The sequence below is a fragment of the Echinops telfairi genome, unplaced genomic scaffold (genome assembly GCF_000313985.2).
Source record: "Echinops telfairi isolate 266 unplaced genomic scaffold, ASM31398v2 ScPeMD7_7400;HRSCAF=8409, whole genome shotgun sequence".
NCBI classification, from domain to species: domain Eukaryota; kingdom Metazoa; phylum Chordata; class Mammalia; order Afrosoricida; family Tenrecidae; genus Echinops; species Echinops telfairi.
In genome coordinates, this window is record NW_022111300.1 from 49381291 (window position 1) to 49392517 (window position 11227).

Below are 11227 nucleotides of genomic sequence, written 5' to 3' on the forward strand. Positions count from 1 at the left end.
GCTCACTGTTTTCAATCTGGGTCACAAAACCGATCAAGTAAGCAGTAATGATAATGATTATTAAAACCCATAGAGGATTTTCTTCTAGTTTTAATTATCTCATAATTTTCTTTGGTCAAAGCTGGCATTAGTTGTTCTCCAATTGGAATTTTTACCTATGAAGAAAACAGAAGAGATAGAATAAGAAGGGGAGGGTGAGGCAAATGCATTGGATTTACTCAGCTGCTCTGAGGAACTGAAAATACTTCCTGCAGTTGGAGTCACTACTTCCTGTAGTGGTTAGGGTCACTACTTCCTGCAGTTGGGGTCACTACTTCCTGTAGTTGGGGTCACTACTTACAATCATGGTTGGGGTCACTACTTCCTGTAGTGGTTGGGGTCACTACTTCCTGTAGTTGGGGTTACTACTTACAATAATGGTTGGGGTCACTACTTCCTGTAGTTGAGGTCACTACTTCCTGTAGTGGTTGGGGGTCACTATATCCTGTAGTTGAGGAAACTACTTCCTGTAGTGGTTGAGGGGTCACTACTTCCTGTAGTGATTGGGGTCACTACTTTCTGTAGTTGGGGAAACTACTTCTTGTAGTGGTTGGGGTCATTATGGCAAATAACCCTCTTTCTCACCATTGTAGACACAACCCAGGGCCCTGGGGGGTTGTGATTGAATGAACCAGTATTTTTCATTATGTTATAATAGTATGTGAGTTACTAAGGCCCTAGTAAAGTGAGGGAAGATGTTTGAAACAGCAGTAATATTCTTTAAGTATGTAAAAGATTTCAGAGGTAATTCCTGGACTGTCAATAGTTTCTTTTACATGTTGCTCCTTTTTTGCAACCAGCTCTAGTAGATTCAATAACTAATAATCAGTAATGTCTGCAAAAATGACAAGGGCTGAAAAAAACCTGAAAACAAAAACAAAACAAATATTGGCAAGACTGTGGTGGAGATTGAAGCTCTTGTACACTGCTGGTGGGATTTTAAAATAGTATAGCCACTATGAAGTGGCATGACGCTTCCTCAAAAAGTTAGAAGTAGAACATCTGACAATCCAGCAATCCCCCTCCTAGATATATGACAACTAATGACAGTGACATGAATAGACATAGCACACTTATGTTCATTGCAGCACAATGCACAATAACCATAAAAGATGGACACAACCCAAGTGCTATCAATGGTAAATGGGTAAACACTTGTGAAACTTACTGATATGTGTGTTAGCTTGGTTTGACTAGAGAAACAAATCCAGAGACACTGATATAGAGATAGGAAAGAGCTTTATATCAAGAAGGCATTGTATATGAGGAAAACATCCCAATCCAGTCCAACTCAAGTCCATAAGTCAGATACTAGTCCATAAATCCCACTTCAGACTCACAAAGCCACATGCAATAATAATGCCAGAAGATCACAGGCTGGTGAGTGAAAAGTCTTTTGGATCCAATGGCAGTGGACGCATCTCCAGGACTCACGCAGGTCTTCACGTGGCGTCAGCAGGAAGGTGAAGCACAGAAAGAGGTAGAGGTTCCCAGGACCCTCCTAATGGCCACAAAAAAGGCACCATCAGGCTGTGAACTGACTGACAGGCTCGATTCCACCCTGCACTTGGGCTGAGCGGAGTAAGTCCATCACCAAAGGACAAATATCATCTGATCTAACTATGTAAAGAGTCAAGCATAGGCATACATACGAAACGTTCTTTGGCAGTGACAAGGAATGCGGTGGGGAGCAAAAGGGAATCACTTTCTAGAGAGTACTCAAACTCATTGCCATCGAGTCACAACTGACTCACAGCAAATCCCTGTGAGTTTCCAAGCCTGTAACTGTTTATGGGAGTAGAAAGCCCAGTCTTTCTCCCGAGGAGCAGCTGGTGGTTTGGAACTGCTGACTATGCGGATTGCAGCCCAACATGTAACTACTATAAGACACTTGTTATTTTGATGATGAGAAAGGGAATACCAAATATGAGTGACGTCAGCACAGCTTGGCCAAGGTAAGTGAGGACATGAGAACAAGGGGCAATTTTGGTTAATGCTTGTGATGTTTAGGGATTATATCAACTAGACACTCCTGGGTAAGGGTACGGGTGCAGCCCAGCTTATCAATTGGGTCGCGGCCTGTTGACATCTTCTTGGGCGTGTGGCCTTGTGAATAAGAGAGAGAGACCAAGCAGAGTTGAATTCTTTGGGACTCTTCACCTTCCACAGGAGCTAGATCTTGCGTCTGGTCCTTCAACCTCCTCTTGTGTCATCTGCAGATCCCAGGAGCCATCAGTGGACTACCAATGATGGATTCATTCGACCAACTTTGAATTCATATTAGCCGTGCATCCTCCAGCCTGTGCCCCTACTGTCTCTGCTTCTTCATCCTACTTCCTGTTTTCCAGCTTCCATGAATCAGGAGAAACCTGACATGAACCGAGCTCGTAACTATTTCTACAACGGTGTGAGCCATGCTTGATGTCAGTCTCATTCTCTGTACAATTCATACCAGTGTCACTGCTTTTGCCTTTCCAGAGACCCCCAACCTAACACAATGCTATGATATCTGCAGTACTGCAATGGCAGCAAGGAGTTATGTGTCCATGTATGTGGGCATATTGGAAATCATAGTAAAGCACATGCATATCCATTTTTGTTGTACTTGTAGCCATATGTATGTATAGAGAAGTGTGTGTGTGCTGCAGACATACTCGTATGTATCACAAAGCACAGGGGCAGAATACAGAGATTGGTCTACTAGGTCAAAGAGTTTAGGACGATAGTCTCATGGGATAATTCACTCAATTGTCATGGCATAGTTATAAAGGAATGCTTTAGAGCCCCGTTTGGTGAGTAGCATCTTAAAAGCTTGCAAGCCGTCACCTGAGATACTACAGTGGGTCTTTATTTTTCTGGCACAAAAGACAATGAAAGAAGCCAACACTCCAAGAATAAACTTCTTTCCAGGACGAAGGCTGGTAAGTGTGGCCCAGTCAGCTCCCCCTCAGAGCAACTGGGCGTACAACAGAAAGAAACTCGACCCGGTCCTGACTCTTCAGAGTTGATGCTCAGCTTGATCCGCTGTTACAGTCCCTGGGGCAATCCGTCTCAGTGAATGTCTGCTCATTTTTGAAGACCCTGTGCCAAGCACAGCATCCTTCTCCAGGGACTGGTGTCTCCTGATACCATGACCAAAGCATGTGGGATGGAATCTTGCCCTTCCTGCTTCGAAGGAGCAACTTGGCTGTACTTTCTCCAAGACAGGTTTGTTTGTGCTTCTGGAAGTCCATGGTCTTTTCAACATTCGTTGCAAACACCATGATTCAAATGCATTGATTCTTTTTCGGTCTTCCTTACTCAATCAGGAAAGGTATGCATCAGGGTTGTATCCCTTCGCCGTACTTACTCAATCTGCCTGCTGAGCAAATCATCCGAGAAGCTGAAATATATGAAGAAGAACGTGACATCAGGATGGGAGGAAGGTTTATTAACAACCTGCACTATATATGGACAACACAACTTTGCTTGCCGGAAGTGAGGACGATTTGAAGCACTTGCTGATGAAGATCAAGGATTGAAATCTCCCTTATGGATGACAACACAAGGTAAAGAAAACCCGAATCCTCACAAGTGGACCCATAGGTAGCATCAGAATAAAGGAGCAAAGAGAGAAGTTGTCAAGGATTTCATTTTGCTTGGATCCACAGTCAATAGAAGCAGTAGTCAAGAGAGTCTGCTGCACACGACTGCTCAACAGTGTTGACAGACAGGATGTTACTTGGAGAGCTAAGGTGTGCCTGACCCAAGCAATAGTATTTCCCCCCTAGCTATTATTCTATACATATATCATTTTATTTAAAGAGATTTCTGGAGGTGTTCTTTTCTGGTGATTGAGGTGACACCATTTCTCTTTGCCATTTTCCACTCTGGTATAGTAAACCGTATGATTGTCTGACTCAAAATGGGCAACGCCAATTACTAACTCCTAGGATATCAATCTTTATGGGTTCGATCTCATTTTTTATAACCTCAAATTTTTCTGGATTCAGACTTTGTACATTTCACATTATGATTACTACATGGATGTTTGTAGCCAATTCTTTCTCCTCATTTTGAGTCACGCCTCACAGCAAATGAAGGTCCCCAAATGTTTGCCCCCAGCACATTTCGAAGTCCTGCTGTACTGTGAAGAGCGCCTCCCCCCAGCTGTATTTTGAGTTCCTTCCCCCATGCCGGCTCATCATCTGGCATTAGATCAGACAAGGCTTCACTGCTATCCATACGGGGTGTAGTGGCTAGTCCCCCAGACATGGATTCTCTTTCTTCGTCCTAGTCTGCTCTGTGTTTGTCCACGCTGGGTCACCCCATTAATATTTGAAACAACAGCATGAAAACAATAGGCAACAGCACAGTGAGACAAACTGATGGAAGAGTGGGATCACAAGACTAATAGTCCACATAAGCTATGGCTTCTCCTCGCCTGAGGCCCAGACTGGATGGCGCCTTCATACGACCAACTGTTCTGTGGGTTTATCATGTATACTGCCCAGGGTCTCCTTCAATGAACAGAGATCAGGGCGGGGTGGGGTGTGGGGTGGGGGAGGCACAAAAACACCCCTGGTTGAGAATGTACGGCACTTAGACAAACATTCTGGCAGAATGCTGTCACAAATATTTCATAAATACAATTAGTGGAGTACCTGCTAAAGAAAATGAGTCATTACACAAGTGCACTTGGCAGGGCCGGTTTTTGTCTCACTGAAAAAAGGCTCCATCGTGAATTAATGACCCTATTGAGCATCAATTGGGCTAATCCTTAAAGGGCAGTGTAAACATTTGTTTTCTAGCTTTGCCAGCCTGTCATATTCATAATTTTATTGTGCTTTTTCTGGCTATGTTGTGATCTGGAGAGAGGCCAAATTTCCGGAAATGTAAGGTGTCATGTTGTAAAGAACAAATTCAGAAGGCACTCACCCACACATTTCCCATCCAACATGGAGACCTCCCCTTTCAGAAAGATACCAACCACAAACTTTGGTCAGAGGAGGTGAACTGGAGTTGTGACCTCTCCCGAGAACATCCCTGAGTCATCAGAGGAAGTTTTAATGTTGGATTTCGTTTCAGAAACGTTGGTCAGGCAATGGGCATGTGGACCGCCGGGCCTGAAGCACAAGGAGGGTCTGGGGAGAGCAGAGCTCATCCCTGCCTCCTGGGCCAAAGGCTTGTTTGAAGAGCTGGGTGTTTGAATGCGCTTCAGAATGAAGGAAGGGCAGTCACAGAGGTGGAAGGAGAGGCTGGATTTGAGCATGGGTGGTGGCGGGACAGGGCCCAGGTGTGGAAATAAGTCTGTTCTTAGTCAATGACACATCAATGCCTAAATTTGAATCTCAGCTTAGAAGGCTCTCATCTTTGGGAAATCAGAGTCGTCTCCAAACTGTGTTGGGCCTAAAATGGGCCGCTGGAGTGCTTTTGAGTCTCTTCTTGACCTTTGTTTGTGAGTTTTTTAGTAATCCACAATGCCTTACCTGCCTCAAAGAAAACTGAATGGAAATATTCCTGGGGTTTTCATTTTTTCCCCCTAAGGGACTAAAGAGAATGAGGTCTTTGAAGACAAGGTGCTCTGTCAAGAATATAGCATCTGAGCCTCAGCTGACCCACAGCAGGGCACTTCTTGTCTGAAGCTGCTGCTTACAGCAGGCACAGGGGAATGGGCGTTATGCCAGCATTCCTGAGTTTTACTGAGCCTGTGGGCCATTGCACAGCTGAGGGTGCAGGCAGGGAGGTGGCTTGTAGACTTCCAAAGGGAATCCGTCCTTGAGCATTCTTTGGGCTCCGAGCAGAACTAAGAAGCCAGCAGAGCAGGTCCTGAGGTGTGGTCCTGGATGGGCCAGCCCTCTAGGTCCACACGGACGACATCCAGGGTCTTCAATGGTTTCCAACTCCATTGTCAAACCTGGGCATTCTAATTTCTTTTGGATGGAAACCATAGATAATTTTTCTTTGATTTACCCCTCCTTTACCTTCCCCAAAGAACCTTTATGAGAGTTATGGGGCACCCCCTTTTAGTCAGACAGGCAGCCTCCTGAAACTCTATGGAGTCAGACTTTCAGGTGGTGAATGAGTAAGTGCTGTGAGCACTCTCTAGTCCGTTGCTCCGTTAAAAAATTTCATTTTGTTGGGGAATCTTAGAGCTCTTATCACAATCCACACACCCATTCATTGTGTCAAGCACATTTGTACGTATGTTGCCATCATCATTTTCAAAACATATTCTTTCTACTTGAGCCCTTGGTATCAGCTAATTTCCCCCCTCCCCCCACCTTACCTCCCTCATGAACCCTTGATAATTTATAATTATTTTTTCATGTCATATACTGACTTTTGTCTCTCTTCACCCACTTTTCTCTTGTCTGTCTCCCTGGGAGGGGATTTATATGTCAATCATTGTGATTGGTTCCCCCCTTACTCCCCCCATCTTCCCCTTACCCTCCTGGTATTGCTACTCTCATTATTGGTCATGAGTGGTTTATCTGTCCTGGATTCTCCATGTTTCCAGCTCTTTCTGTACCAGTGTACATGCTCTGGTCTAGCCTGATTGGTAAGGTAGAATTGGGGTCATGATAGTGGTGGTGGTGGTGGGAGGAAACATTAAAGAACTAGAGGAAAGTTTTATGTTTCATCGATCCTATACTGCACACTAACTGGCTCGTCTCTGCCTTGTGACCCTTCTGTAAGGGGATGTCCAATTGTCTACAGATGGGCTTTGGGTCTCCACTCCACAATCCCCCTCATTCACATTTATGTGATTTTTTTGTTCTGTGTCTTTGATGCCTAGTACCGGATCCCATCGACACCTTAGATCACGCAGGCTTTTGTGCTTCTCCCATGTGGGCTTTGTTTCTTCTCAGCTAGATGACCCCTGGTTTACCTTCATGCCTTTACAACCCCAGATGCCACATCTTTTGATAACTGGGCACCATTAGCTTTCTTCACCACATTTGCTCATGCACCCATTTTTGTCTTTAGCAATTGTGTCAGGAAAGGTGAGCATTGCTCCATTTTCAGATGCTTGAATTCTCCCCTAGAGCATGCCTGTCAAGCTCGCAGGACTCAATAAACAAATAAATAAAAGTTCTAGATATACTACTTCCTGGATATAATACCAAAATGTTTCCTTCTACATTCTTGTCATTTACAAGTTTAAGTAACTTGTCCTTTATGCCTCCCACAGAGTCATCCAATAGCTTATCCAACGACTCTGACCTTGAGGGTGATATGAGAGAAAACTTTGGCCATGGCTGAAAATTGCTTACATGAACAAACTACACCATTGGGGTAAGGCCTGAGATGCCTCGTTACCATAAAAATGTAATATCTTGCAATGGTAATAAATTATGTTTAAAGGCAATAAGACCTGGGCTTGACGCCAGACATACTACCATGAGAATTTAGCAAATTTATTAGCCTCTCTGGACTCTGTTTCCTCCCCTACAAATTAAGAAGAGTAGCACCAGCCTCAGAGGTTGTTGTAAGGATTAATATGATGACATAAATAAGGTACCTAGTACAGTCCTAGGCTTGACATTCCATAAACGATTGAATTGTTTTTCCTGAACCCTTTATTGAATTGTTTTGACACTAACTTCAGGCAGAACACAACACATATAGGTAGATATGAATTTTACATAGAACTTCTATCTTTAAATCTGCTTGGGACCAGGGGCTCCCAATTTAAAATCCTGTTTACTCAATTCCAACATCACGAATCACCATCCCATCTGACTCATAATGACCTCATGTGAGTCAGAGAAGTTACTCCCAAAGATTAATTTCGGAGAAGCAGATCACCAAGTCTGTCTTCCACGGACCCTCTGTGTGGCCTCAAATGCAAATTTTTCACTTAGTAGTTAAGAATGTTAACTGTTTGTACCCAGGATGACAAGACCCCTTTCGAGCCCTCTAAATATACCAAAAAAAAGAATTAGTTGACATGCAAACCATTTCAAGAGGTAGCATATGAATAAGAACCAATGGTGTGAAAGGAATAAGTCCAAGTTGTATTCAAAATATTGGCAAAAAACAAGGTTGGAATTGCTAGAAATGCTCATTCATCTAGGCCAAGAGATTTGGAAGCCAATGACGTGGCCAATCAACTGGAACAGATCCATACATGTACCTACATAAAAAAAGTGATGCAATAGAATGTGAAAAGTATCAATTAATGTCACTAATACCATGATCACACATAAGTAAAACTATGCTGAAGACAATTAAAAGTTGTAGCCGTACATCAACAAGGAACTACCAGATATTTAAAATGGCTTCAGAAGAGGATGTAGGACAAGGTGCATCATTATCGATGTCAGATGAGCCTTGACTGAAAGCAGAAAATACAAGAAGGATGTTTACCTGTGACTTATTGATTATGCAAAAGAATTCAATTGGCTGGTTCAGAGCAAATTATGGGCAACATTTCCAAGAGTGTGAATTCCAGAATACTAAACTGCTCAGATAGAACCAGTACCCAGACCAAGAGGCTGCTGTTTGAACAAAACAAAGGAGTACTACATGGCTTCCCACCAGGAAATGCAGGCATCAAGATTTTATCTTTTTGCCATACGTATTCAATCTGTATAAAACAGATTGTATGAGCAGTAATTATGCAATCTGTATAAATCAAAACTGAACTCACTGCCATCACAGGCACATAGTGACACTATCAGGCAGAGTAGAACTGCCCCTTTGGGTGGACAAGGTTACAAATCTTTGCAGAGCAGAAAGCCTTACTGTTCTCTTGTGGAGCAGCTGGTAGGTTTGAACTGTTGGCTTTGGGGTTAGCAGTCCAACTCAGGATCCGCTGTACCACCAGGGGTCCTTTTAGACGGTGTGCTGGTCAAATAATGATAAAACCTGGACGATATAAAGAAAAGCTTAGAATCAGAGTCGCAGGAAGACTCATTAGCCACCTGCACGAGGCAGATAACACAATCCTGCTTGATCAGAGGGAAGACTAGAAGAACATAAAGAAATCAAACACTCACAATTAAACCACTAAACAACATCATGACACACACATGGAGAAAAGATTGAAGTCGCCAAGGGTTTCGTTTTATCTGGTCGCCCTGTCAACACTTGTAGAAATAGCAGGCAGGACACCAGACAAAGTATCACCAGGGCCAATTTGATGCAGAAACCTCCTTCGAATGCGAGAAAGCAAAGGTTTGCTTTGAGGATTGAGGCGCGCCTGACCCAAGCCCTTTGCACACAGGAAGTTCTGATGGCTTCGTGGGTCCACGATGGCCTGCTAACTGCAAGGTCAGCGATTTGAAAGCACAGGCCGCTCCCCCGAGCAAGACAGAGCTCTATTCCAGGAAGGCGTTTCAGGCGTGGAAACTCATTGGGACACTTCTACCCTGTCACTACGGGTTGGTATTGACTCGATGACTGTGATTTTTAAAAAATTCATATGCATGCCAAAGTTACATAAGGAATAAGAAAGACTGGAGATGAATCGATGTGTTTGAAGAATTGAGAATGGCAAAACTTCATCGCACATACTCCGCACTTACAAGTGACCAGTCCCAGAGAAGGATGTCTTGATCCTTAGAAAGTCGGTGAAAAAGAGATGGATTGACACAGTGGCTACAAGACGCTCAAATGCAGGAGCCGTTGTGAAGACAACACAGGACCGGGCCCTGTTTCCTTCTGTTGGACATAGGGTTCCTATGAAGCAGCACCCGCAAGATGACCCCTAACAACAGCACAGCAGATTCTCCTTATGGCCCTCCCCTAGAGTGTGAACTGCTACTGTCCGGTCCTCACTCTAGGGTAATGTTTTTGTGGGATTGCGTGGGTCTTACAATAAACCACAGGCAGTTCGTGGTAACAGAAAACAAAACACAGCTTTCCTCCAATACCCTGTGCAGCTACAGGCTGGAATTGTTTTCCTGGAACACACCTGACCTCTAGTGGACAGGATTTGAATGTGACAAGAGGCAATACCACTGTGCCTCACACCGAGTCAAAGTCACTGCCCTCGTCCATGCGATGGCCTACAGGGCAGGATAGAAATGCCCCTGTGAGTTTCTGAGTCTGTAACTCTACAAGAATCGAAAGCCCCATCTTTCTCCTGAGGAGCAGATGTTGGTGTCAAACTACTGACCTCATGGTTAGCCGCCAACCCCCTAACCGCTATGTCACAGGGCTCCTTGTAAGTATACTTTATAAATATTAGTTCCCTTCTCAGAACAGCTTCTGACAGGTTCATTTCCGGTTAAACCCTCTGCTGAGAATTTGCATTCCCACCCCAGAGAGACTACATCCAAATCCACATTTTAATAAGCGCCCCAGGTGCATCTTACAGATTTCCAGAACTCAGTCTTATGTAGATACAGGAATCACCAGGGGATCTTCGTAGACTGTGGATTCTGATGCTGTCTATCTGAGTGGGAATGCAATTCTTAGCCGGGCGTCTGACCCAAATGCAGGCCTTCAAAGCCCAGTTTCTTTGCTTTATTTGAGAGTTTGTGAACTGTGAAAATAAATAATTGAAAATTACATCATTTAATTCCTTCAAGCCAGCTTTTGTTTACTCTTCTATTTAGTAAGTTATTATGAATCATCTCTGAGGAGGTTCATTGAGGCTCTCGCCTGGAGGTGATTCTGCCTCCCACATAAGACAGTGTTTAGAGACGTATTTAACTGTCACCACTACTGGTGTCTGATGCGTTGAGGGCAGAGATGCTGCTTCACATCCTGCAGGGTACAGCCCCAGAACAAAGAATGATCCAGCCCCAAATGTCACGAGTGGTAGAGTAGCTCACTGGTTCAAAGCTACCCAAGTCGGTAGGGATAGACATTTCACCCTAGTCGGTGCTGTATTATGATGCAGTCATTAATAATTGGTCTGTATTTTTAAAAGAAACCATTTCATTGTGATTTGAGGGAAAGCTGGCAGAGCAAATGGTTTTCCATTCTACAAGTTAGACACGGTTTGTTTTGTGGCATTCACTGTATTTCCCCACCATATAACAGCATTAGGCCTACACCATGTAACAGATGCTAGGTTTAGCATCCCCATTCATTCTTCTTTCTTATTGTTTCCTACTGTCTTGGCGTTGTCTCCGGTCATCTGTGCCCTTTGATCCCTTAGTTTTAAGGAGTGCTATCTCCTTGTATTGTCCTCCTCAGAGGTCTGTCATTTAGCTGAAACTGGAGCCACGGGGGTGAGTTCAGTCTTAGGCTT